Here is a 12346-nt window from a genome sequence, read left to right as displayed (position 1 = left end):
TGATGGTCCAGTGTTGAAATCCGCAGCAGTTTGCGAAAGGGTTGCACTTCTGTCACGTTGAACGTTTCTCTTCAGTCGTCGTTGGTCCCGTTCCTGGAGGATCATTTTCTGGCCACATCGTCACGGACATTTGATGTTTTACCGGATTCCTGATATTCACGGTACACTCGTAAAATGATCGTACGGGAAAATCCCCACTTCACGCTACATCGGAGATGCTGTGTCCTAACGATCGTGAGCCACTTCTAACACCACTTTCAAACTCGCTTATATCTTGATAACCTGCTATTGTAGCAGCAGTAACCGATCTAACATGCGCCCTAGACACTTGTCTCATACAGGCGTTGCCGGCCGCAGCGCCGTATTGTGCCTGTTTACATATCTCTGCATTTCAATACGCATGCCTATACCAGTTTCTTTGGCGCTTCAGTATACCTCCATATGAGCCCTAACTTCTCGTATCTTATCTGCGTGGCCCTTAGTCACAATGTGTACTGCAAGCAATGAGTAATTCTGCAGTCAACTTCAAACGCACGTTCTGTAAATTTTCTCAATAGTGTTCCTCGAAAAGAATGTCGCCTTCCCCTTAGGGATTCCCACTTGAGTTCCTGAAGCATCTCCGTAACACTTGCGCGTTCTTAGAACTTACCAGCAACAAATATTAAGCTTTAGTGGATACGTTTATGTTGACATATAGTTTTGCCGTCGGTCTTGTACGGAGCAGAGCGTTTGCAATATAAGGCGACCACAGCGACACCACAGGTTCGTTGCAGGGCCAGTATTTCTCGTAGGCCCCGTTAGCGATCCAAGGAGGTAAACCTATCACACTGTAGCTGGAGGAGGGCCAACTGCTGGCTAGTTCCGCTGTAATGCACATCACTAGAGAGAAGATTCCGTCTCTGGTCGCTGCAAGCCTCAGAGTGGGAAAACAGCGGAAGGTAGGGTCACTCAGCAACCTCCATAAATGTGGCGATCCGCATTATCAACGGCTGATGAGACACCGGTTTTTATTTTGCTTCTTTTATTCGTCATGTAGAAGCCATTTTAGCATTTAGTGAAAGTTTTCGTACTGAATCTCACAGATCTGCAGCAAGAAAACATTTTAAGTGATAAGAAGAAAAATATGTAGTTGCACAGTAAAGACATCGCTGTCTCTCTGTGACAGTTTACTACGGTATAATCACCCGATTACCAAATTTCTCATCATCTTATATTATCTTACATAATACGTAAGACTAGACCAGCCTACAGACAACACCTTGCACTAAATAGAGGGTGTCCGTAATTATAATTCCAGTTTCAAAACGATGCAGAAAGAGAACCACTGCTCAGATTGATATAAAATGAGATCAGCTTATTATTGACTCAGAGGGGAAACGTTAGGAGCAAAAAGAAAATTAACGACAGTGTTACCAGTAGATGGCGCTGTCAGCAACATAACGTAAATAGGGCCGGCTGCAAATGACTGATGAATAGCAGAACGACGGTCGTGCTTTGTGCTGCGCAGTACGTCATCTGCACCGTGCAATGTGCATGACTGCACGAGTTCGGCAGTCTACATTCGTGGCACTGTTAGGTAGTTAGCCCATCCACCACGGCAAAGCTGTAGCACCTCGGATGGGAGAAATTGGTTTTTAAGTGTTCTGAGTCCAAAAACTACATGAAGAACGTAATGACATAGGTTTTTGGTTGTCCTGGAGCCAAAAACCGCATAAAAGGTAGAATAAAAAGCTTTCTAATTGTTCTGGACCAAATACAGTATCAAAAGCAAAATGACATCGGTTTCTAACCATGAGACTGGTGGAAGACACGTTCAATATGCTGCCTCCGTTTTCTGCCACAAGTTGAAATCGAGAAACAGCATGTTCCACCGTAGATCAGAGCGTCTCCGGGGTCACGTTCAGAATAGGTGGCGCAGTGCATCAGTTCAACTACGTTCGTAACTGGAGCACTGAACACAACATCTTTCAGATAACCCCACAGCCAGAAGTCACACAGGTTAAGATCAGGTGATCTGGACGGCCAGGCTGTAGGGAAATGACGACTGATAATTTTAGCAATTCCGAAATGCCTCTCCAGCAGCTAACTCATTGGTTGTGCATTGTGCGGAGGAGCGCCATCTACCCACACATCCACGCTGTTGAAGGGTTGGAATGACGTTGTTGCACAAAATACTTTAATAAGGTTTACCAGTGGCTGTACAGGTAACAGGACCGACCCGTAGAACTCATTTCCTAGAAAAAATACGGCCCTACGATAACCGATGCCGTCAACCAGCTCCACACAGTCACCTTTGCAGAACGAAGTGGTACCGGCTGATATTCTTGCGAATTTTCCGTTGCTCATATTCTGCAGATCTGCGTTTTGGCATGTGATTGGGCTACGTCTGTCCACTGAATCTTATATGACCATTCATTGTCCACTTCCAGGTGAGCTAGAAATCCCAGAACGAACGTTTGTCTTGCTGGCAGGTCAGCAGGAAGCAACTTCAGAACGTGGGTCATGTTGTATGGATAGCAATGCAAGATGTTTCGTACGATTTTATGCACCGTTCTCTCTGGCATGTCCAGCTTTCGGTGAATCCCAGTGCACTGCTTGTTTGCACACCACCATTAGACTTCTCCTGCTGTGCCGTGGCCACATATACGACAGACGTCGCATCAACCACTTTCCTCCCTCTGCCACATTCCACTTCAAAAGACCTGTCTTTCCGAATTTCGTAATTATTTTCTCCAGACCCTCAGCTGACATGGAACGAATACCTTTTCTTTATACCCTTGAGAGTCCGGAACTTCCGCAGGCATACTAGCGCACTGTCAGAGTTCCTGTAAAAGAATTTTACCAATAGCGCACGATCCTTCAAAGAGGCAATTGTGTTAGGCTTCATGAGCGCACGCGAAGCTGCTGTGCATATTCTGACGCATAGAGTACCGTCTGTTGGTAAATTTCGTTTTTATTTCTTTGCCTTTTTGTTCCATGACGTTTCCTCTTATGTCAGTAACGTGCTTCTCAAATTTGACATCTTTCTGGGGAGTGGTTCTCTTTCTACACCGTTTTGACACTGGGTCTTTAATAATGGATGTCCTGTACATAGGTCTATTTTTGAAGATCCTGGAGGTGGTTAAACATGGGAAGTAGAAATGTCACTATACCCTCTCGAGGATATTTCGGAAAGCCGGGAGAGCGAGCCGCTACGCCAACCGCGCGATGACTAAGCGGAGAAACAACGGCCGCTGACTCAGGAGTCAGCGCGATGGTTATCGCGGAGGAATTAGGTGCCTCGCGAAAACACAGGGTCGGGAGAGTAATTGTTTCCTCCGTAGAGAAGGCAAACGCGAAAGCGCCGCTGGTGGCGCACGCGAAGCGTACTTCCCAGTTTCCGGCCAACAAGGGCCGCAAAGAAGCTCCGTTTCGTGGAAGCTGTGGTCGCCGCCGTCCAGGTGAGGTCATCCACATCTGTGGAATAGTAGCGCGCAGCGGCAGGTGCAGACTTGGCGTACAGCACGGAGCTGCAGCGTAATGAAGACGTCTGCTAAGTCCGTTATAAAGCTCTACCTCCTCGATGAAATTTGGTAGCACGTAAACCAACAATGGTGATAAGGAATACTTGTGTGAACCAATGCATAGGAATCACTGCCGCGCTTGAAAATAGTGAAGACTCATGTCAGTAAGCTACATGACCAGTTTCTAGATGCGATATCTACGGTGTACAGCTGTTATCTAAGCAGTGAGATGTTAGCTGGTCAAAGAGGTAGCGATGGAGAAAGTATATTGGAATTAACCTGGAGGAAAACATATATGCATGTCCGCATCTCCTCAAGTTTCTACAAAAATCTGAACATCCAACTCAAAATTTGATATCACTAAGAAGATGTAAACTGTTGTATTTTTGTAACTCAATTTTCTCCATTCTTGTCAGTGTTGTCACCACGACAGCTTTACTTTGGCCAAAAAGAAAAGAAACATTCAATGACTATCGTGAAATCGACAGTGATGTACATGTACATACAACAAATGTTTACAGTGTCAGAAAAATTCGACGATTTGTCCAACAGAAAGAGCATCGCAAATTGAGCAAGTCAATAACGCGTTGGTCTACCTCTGACACTTAAGCAATCGGTTACTCGGCATGTCACTGATTGAAAGAGTTTTTGAACGTCCTCCTGAGGAATATCATGCCAAATTATGTCCAGCTGGTGAGTTAGATCACCAAAACGCCGTAAATGGTGGGAGGAATGCACCAAACGTTTTTAATTGATGAGAGATTAGATGACCTTCCTGACCAAGGTAGGATTTGGCAAGCACGAAGACAAACGAAATTACACGCCGTGTGCGGCCTTGTATTATCTTCCTGAAATGTAAGCCCAGGATGGCTTCCTATGAATGGCAACAAAACGGGGTGAGGAATACCGTCGTCCAACCGCAGTGCTTTAAGGGTGCCCCGCATGACAACGAAAGGAGTCCTGCTATGAAATAAAGTGGCACCCCAGACCACCAACCCTGGTTTTCTTGCCATATGGCGGGTTGGCATCCCACCGCTGTCGGGCGTTTATCCAGACACGTCTTCGGCCTGGAATCTCATTTAATGGGGTAGAATTGTCTTCAGTCATGAGTTCCATCGAAGTGATCACCGATGATCAATGAAGACGTCTCAGGAGACCCCCTAGACTGTCGTCCTCCATATGGCCCGATGACCATTAGTAGTGGTCTGCAGAGCCACTTATTTCATAGCAGGATCCCTTTGGTTTTCATCCGGGACACCCTTAAAGAACAGTGGTACGTCGAAGATGTTCTACGCCCCCCCCCCCCCCTCCCTTGCTTTGTTCCCTTAACGACAAGCCATCCTGGATTTACATTTCAGCAAGATAATGCCCGCCCGCAAACGGCGAGAGTTTCTAATGCTTGTCTTCGTGCTTGCCAAATCCTTTCTTGTCCAGAAATGTTGTCGGATGTGTTCCCAGTTTAGTAATTTTCGACTATTGTGGCCATGGCCCTCGAAACAGCTAGGGATTTTGACAATCTAACACGCTAATTGGACAGAATGTGGCACGTTATCGCTCAGGAAGACATCCAACAATTCTATCATACTAAGCCGATTAACTGTCTGCATGAGGGCCAGAGATGGACCAGCGCATTATTGACTTACTGAATTTGTAAAACTCTTTCTCTTGAACAAATAATCCAGTTGTTCTGAAATGGCAATCATTTGTTTGTCCGTACATGTACAACACGTCTATTGATTCCAGTTCCATTCGGATGATTTCTATGTGACGAGTCGTTCTTTTTGCCTTAGACTGTATGTTACATGGTTGTACACCGTGCCGTAATGCAGCTACAGTTTTTACATAACTAAGATTTAAAGATAATTACTTATTGTTTCCAGTAGCACTTACATCGTTTTTAGGTACATCACTGTAGAGGTATTTACATGCGCACACGTTTAGCTTCGCAGCACATTTGGAAAAAAATTTTTAAAAATTCAAAGAGTATCTGACTTTAAAGATGATATGATTCCAAATTTTGTTATTCTCAAGATGATATTAACTTTTTATGTTTTAATGTATACATGGTTGTTATCTCCAACACGAATTTTTTCTGCAGTTGTCAGATCTATTCACTCGAGTCAAATGTATGCCAAATATTTACAACTAAATATACATATTATTATATAACAATCAAATTTATACGTAGATTGTTGTTGTTGTGGTCTTCAGTCCTGAGACTGGTTTGATGCAGCTCTCCATGCTACTCTATCCTGTGCAAGCTTCTTCATCTCCCAGTACCTACTGCAACCTACATCCTTCTGAATCTGCTTAGTGTATTCATCTCTTGGTCTCCATCTACTATTTTTACCCTCCACGCTGCCCTCCAATACTAAATTGGTGATCCCTTGATGCCTCAGAACATGTCCTACCAACCGATCCCTTCTTCTGGTCAAGTTGTGCCACAAACTTCTCTTCTCCCCAATCCTATTCAATACTTCCTCATTAGTTATGTGATCTACCCATCTAATCTTCAGCATTCTTCTGTAGCACCACATTTCGAAAGCTTCTATTCTCTTCGTATCCAAACTATTTATCGTCCATGTTTCACTTCCATACATGGCTACACTCCATACAAATACTTTCAGAAACGACCTCCTGACACTTAACTCTATACTTGATGTTAACAAATTTCTCTTCTTCAGATAGATTACAAAAAATAAATCAAACAAGACAAAGGAATTCACCAAATTGACATTCAGATAATATTTTTCCAAAACTGAGCCATACCTAGGACGTTTTCTCTGGCAAACAGTAAGTCTTGTTCTGAGCATGAAATGGGCGGAGGGGACATTGGCACAAATGGCTTTCTATATGCACTTGCTGTCCTGTGAAGCGAAGCCCCAAGACTGAAACGATGACTTAGCCCTGACTATTCCAGTTCTTATTCCGTTACGGCACGTTCAGACAACCTAGTGCTCGATGTAAGCAGCAGGCAGGTCACTTTGCTATATCCAGATTTGCTTAGATTTCCACAATGAGACTTTTGCCTTATCTGGACGAGCCTCCAAAGGGTCTGACGTCTGGAGGGAACTTTTCCATGATTTCAGCCTAGGCTGACGCGGTTGGTGGCCAAACAGTGAGTGAGCTTCAACGTTCTCGACTTTCAGTCGTTCTTGATCAGCAGCAACATATCTACCGGTTGATCCTTCTAATTGAAAAGCGTCTCTGAAAACATTTTAGACGCGTTTGTATGTTGTAAAATAGTTGAAATTGTTTGACTACCTTAGGAAAACATAAACTTTTGAAATTATGGAAAAGACTGTGGCTGTTAAACTCAGTTTGTTGGTGTAACATATTTTCATAAATTCTTTTCTCTGTAACAGTACTTGTAATGGTTCTAAGGGTTTAAGTTTTCTTCTATTATTTTCTGTGCAGGTTACAAGTTGTGGATGTTCTCCGAAAACACTGGATACATTGAACACATACACAACACACGTGTTTGAATAAATATACTTTGTAAAGAGAAATGTGTAGATGAATTGTGCTTCTATTGAGGAAATTCGGCGTACGTAGGACAACAAGGTGCAGTTTCTTCGCGACCCACATTGATAACAAGATCCCAAAACCCGTAAGCAGAAACAAACATGAATTTACGCTTAAGAAAGCTGTGCACCAAAAGGTTGTTTTTTACCTAAAAATTAGAGATCAACTAAAAAATTATAATATAGTAATACGCATCAACAAACATATTACAGACCACTGGGAATGCTGCTCAGGCAAAAAGTAGCGAAACGCTTATGGCAAAAAAAAAAAATAAACAGTCTGTTATTTGGTTTCATAGACAGACAACATATCCAAGAAGATATTTCTAATAATATTACAGAAGCAACTAAGAAACGACAGAAAACAAAAATTCCGCTTTGAATTTGTTTTTGTACGAAGGTTTGGAAGAACTTGCTAAGTGTGTTTGTATTATTACTTGTCACGTAATTATTTATCAGTGCAGCAAATTTGATTTAAACACGTAATGTTCAGCTTGGAAAGTGAACTTTGTAAAGCTTGAAAACAGTTGTGCCGGCAATATAACCTTTGCCATGAAAAACGGTTCAAATGGCTCTGAGCACTATGCGACTTAACTGCTGAGGTCATCAGTCCCCTAGAACTTAGAACTACTTAAACCTAAGGACATCACACACATCCATTCCCGAGGCAGGATTCGAACCTGCGACCGTAGCGGTCACGCGGTTCCAGACTGTAGCGCCTAGAACCGCTCGGCCACACCGGCCGGCCCTTTGGCATGAACTTAACATTTATTGGTTCATCACGATCGGCCGCTTCCTCCTTAACAGGTAATTCTTAATTACTGCTAAGAAGCTGGTACATACGACAGTCATAATATCTGGAAACAGATCACAGAAGGAGTCTCTTAACTGCTAATTGTAATTTCTGAGAAACCAACTGTGCTTTTTCCCAAATATTGTGAAAACTGATGTATTTGGCAATTTGTTAGTATCGTTTGAAAATGATCTCTCTGTGCCGAAGTGGCAGGTCCTGTTTAGCCAATGAAATTTAATGTGATTTTGATCTTAAAATACTGATGTAACCTTTCCTTCAATGGAAATGTTGTGCAAGAACTGTTAAAATTTTTCTCATAACCCCTTGCATGAATAAACAATCATCATATTATTTAATGCTTCCTTTCAATAATTCTCGAAGCCATTAAAAACATCCATTGTCTCAATTTGAACGAATAGCCGCTTCAATACAAATAAGAAAGTTACACACATTGACGACAAAGCAGAATGATCTCACATACCTATTTGCACACACATAAGACGACATACCTATGTCCAGTGATTTCCTCGAACAAATTCCGGAATGTTTCCAGCGTGGTGCTGGAGACGTGAAGACGGTGTCGGACCTCCCGGAAGATGGGAGGAGCCGTGGTACACTAGCGGGACCTTAACTGCCTTATAATGTCCCGACAGCGGCTCCTACATAGGCTGTTAACGAGCAGCTCACAGGGGCCAATGAGCGCACGTGAACGTGATAAGTGTTCCACTGAGGACCCGAGCTGCCGTTTAACGGGTAACAACATCAACTATCTCCATAACTGCCTCTCTCTGCAACTGGTGACTCTCCAACATTCTACGGAAACAACCATCGCATGGATTTCTTTTATCGTCTACGATAACTGTAGAACACAAAAATCATGGAATGTGACGTACGTAAAGGGAATTTAGCTTGCAACCTTTCACACCAAAATAAAAGTGAATGAACTGTGCCTACTGGCCTTATAAAATTCCCAGTCTATAAAACACGTTTTCTTTTCAATTGAGTAACTTGCCATACTGCCATTTCGGATAAAAATTACTAACATTTAAATGTTCGTTGTAATGCACATCATACGCGATAATGAAGGCATAATGCATGATAAATACACTGGACTGCATGGTTGTCCAAAATTGAGTGTGACTGTCCGTAAAGCGAAGAAGAATTCCGTGATTCATCAGAAAAACAAATCGTTTAAGGTATTAAACCGCCAGCCCGGCATATTCAGCAACCATGCGGGGCGTTTTCGCTGAAGAAGGCGTTTTCGCCACAAGAGAAAAGTGTAACGTGACATGGAATAGGCCACACGTAAGTGAGGGGCACGTTTATCGAAGGTTTTTCCGTTGGGCTGGTTACTTAAGTTTTGGATGGTCATTAAACTTAGTGTTTTCCAAACATGGCAGATACTAGTCGGCTCAAGCCGTTTTCCCTCGACTGTCACCCTCTGTAGTTGTGGCAGCATTCCTTCGTTAACCCCTCATTGGCACAAAATTGAGAAAAAATAGCATGTGGCTGTTAGTTCATTAATATATTTGGTCTAGCATGTGTATGGTGGTACTTATTTTCTTCAAATGTTTCCCCAGCACACTGTATAATTTCCTCATCCTCTGATGGTACACTGAAAATACACAGACGCTAAAGTTTATTCTATTTTAGAAGAGTGCCTACCATCCAGACATCCACAATTTGCTGGTAAAGAAAACAACGATAAATAGATTAGTGTCATCGTCAGACGATCTCACTACCGACGGAATTCGAGGCACACAAGCTTCTGGAAGTGGTAGCACAGTACTGTGTTTTAGGATTAAATTTTAAGATGGTCTAATTCAGCCGAAAGCAGCCATGACTGTTACGTAAAACTTGGTGAAGACGATTTTGTTCATTTAATAATAAAATCACATCACTAACTTCTGTTGAGACAAAATACCGACTTCAGCAATTTCTTTATCTACTCAGTACATAGATCATCACTCTTGAATGCGTTCAGTTCCCAACAGTTATTTACATCGTGTGGTACACGACTGTGTTTTTTCTATGACCTTCTGCTCATAAATCGTAGAATCCAAGAACGGCTTCATTTCATTTCTGCTGGTTTTCCATAGAGGGCAGACATAAAGATCACGCTTTCAGACTATTTTTCACTTGTTAAACACGTTTTGCTACTGGAATAAATAAACAATAAAATTTTAACGACTTCGTACAGGATCACAAATGTACAGCGTGGTTATAACTAAACTTTCGCTACTTGAGAGGGCAGCCGTCAAAAATCAGTGAAGAAAATGAAACTTCGTGGAACATTTGTAAGTATATGCGGAAGATAGATTATGAATAACCATTGAAGAAATACATTTTAATTTCGGCATGAGAGGGCAACATTTGTTAAATGCGTACCATGTTTACGTTCCAGGTTACACATGTTGTTCAATGTGACATCACAGACAGTTCAGAACGCACAAGAGATAGCTCCACTGCCGCCACTGAGCGTGGTGTCGACGGGTAGTTAAACACTAATCTCCTCCTCATCTTCCTCCTTCTCTACTGCTGCCCATAATAGCGCAGTTGGGATGTTGGTTGCCTCCCTCGCTATGCTCATCTTCAACCTCCAGCGCATCTTAGTGTTGACAGAAACCTGTTCTTCAGGTGAACCTGAGGCCAGAAATCATACGGTTTTATATCTGGTGATCTCGATGGCCTCGAGGCTTTAAAAATTCCAACTTCAACCCCGATGCAGAAAGAGGACCTCTATGTATTGCTGTGGTGCGTCGATACTCGCAAAGAGCAGCAACACTTTTGTTGTTGTTTTGATAAAACAGCTTTACGAGTGAATCCCTGCTGACCCTGTCCAGACCGATGTTGGCTGTCTACGACTACACGTACACTGATGCTTGTGTTTTAATCGTACACCGCCCTACCACCACTGGCGCCTAATGACAAGAGATGACACTAACACTACTAACAACGTAAATATTACAGCGCTCGATCCGAACATCGTTCCTACAAAGCCATATGGCAGTTTTCCGTCTACACTCTCTCACTGTCTCAAGTAGCGTAAGTTTAATTACAACCGTACTGAATATTAATTCGCAAAAGAGACTTGTTATTATCTTTCGTACAAAGCACTGATACAGATATATGTTTACGTTTAGTTAAACAAAGGTGAATGCCATGTATAAACTGCTGTCGACTGATGACCACGCTCTTCCGATGTCATGACCACCGAATCAGACGAACAGCCTAGACGGAGACGCCACTGCTGGATGTATGCCGCGCGGGATTAGCCGAGTAGTCTCAGACGCTGCAGTCATGGACAGTGTGGCTGGTCCCGGCGGAGGTTCGAGTCCTCCTTCGGGCATGGGTGTCTGTGTTTGTCCTTAGGATAATTTAGTTTAAGTAGTGTGTAAGCGTAGGGACTGATGACCTTAGCAGTTAAGCCCCATAAGATTTCAAACACATTTGAACTTTTTTTTTTTATGTATAATACTGAGAGCTTCGAGTAATATTCTGTCTCATTTTTGGAGCCAATATTAAAAAAAGTAAGAGTGACCGTGATCCACTGTCTTTCGCCGTTATCTTCGACGTATAGCAACTACATTTGATTTTTCAAAGTGGTAAGATGGCTCCACTCGGTTTTTTGTACAAATCAATAGTTTTCCAAGTAAAGAATGTAGTTTAATTGATGACTAGAAGTGGCACATTGATTACATACTACTTTCATCTTGTTTTCAGCGCAAGTCGAGGACTCGAGAGTGATTACCAGTGTATTAAGTTCAGTACAATGTTTTTGTCCCATAACGCAGAAGAAAATTGAAATAAAACGTATCTCATAAACAAACCGTCATGTCTTACTAGATTAACAAAGCATGAAAAAAAAATCGGTAGATATAATTGAAGCTCTAAGGCGTCGGCGGTTAACATTCAAAACACTATGTTAACGTTAAAATAATCAGTTTCATTAAAACAATTAAGTTGCTAAAGAAGTGTTAAATGTTCTTTCGTCCTGTGCTTATACAAATCTTCCAAGAAACGGGAGCTCTTGATGCCAACACCAGATGACTCTCCATTTAATAATGTGAGAGCAGTTGAGATGTCGGGCTTAATTCATTAAAATGTTAAGTGTAGCTGTGTATACTGGTAATTATTTTCTACAAGTCATACCCAGCACACAGTTTCTTCATAAGCTGTTGCTTCACAAACCAGTGATGTTCTGAAATGAATGAACTAAATTTATTTTGTTGATTTGGTTCGAAAAAATCTAGAAAATGGTGAATCAGAAGAAAGAATTGAAAACAATGCACTCAGCGTCAGACTTCTTCTGACGATCATTATATGATGTATGAGTTCCTGTCGGTGTTAGTTAAAACCTGTTTTATGGCATATGTCAGCTTATTTCTCTTTATTGTGTTAAATGCGACAGGGAATGTAAAGGAAAAGACAAAATCTAACTAGCAATCACTAACTGTAATTCAAAAAGTAAAAAGGATGTATTAAGCTTTGGTGAACAAGTCATGTTGCTCGTATTCATTAAGCGT

The sequence above is a fragment of the Schistocerca nitens genome, chromosome 4, assembly GCF_023898315.1.
Source record: "Schistocerca nitens isolate TAMUIC-IGC-003100 chromosome 4, iqSchNite1.1, whole genome shotgun sequence".
Classification (NCBI taxonomy): Eukaryota; Metazoa; Arthropoda; class Insecta; order Orthoptera; family Acrididae; genus Schistocerca; species Schistocerca nitens.
Note: the sequence above shows the minus strand (reverse complement) of the source record.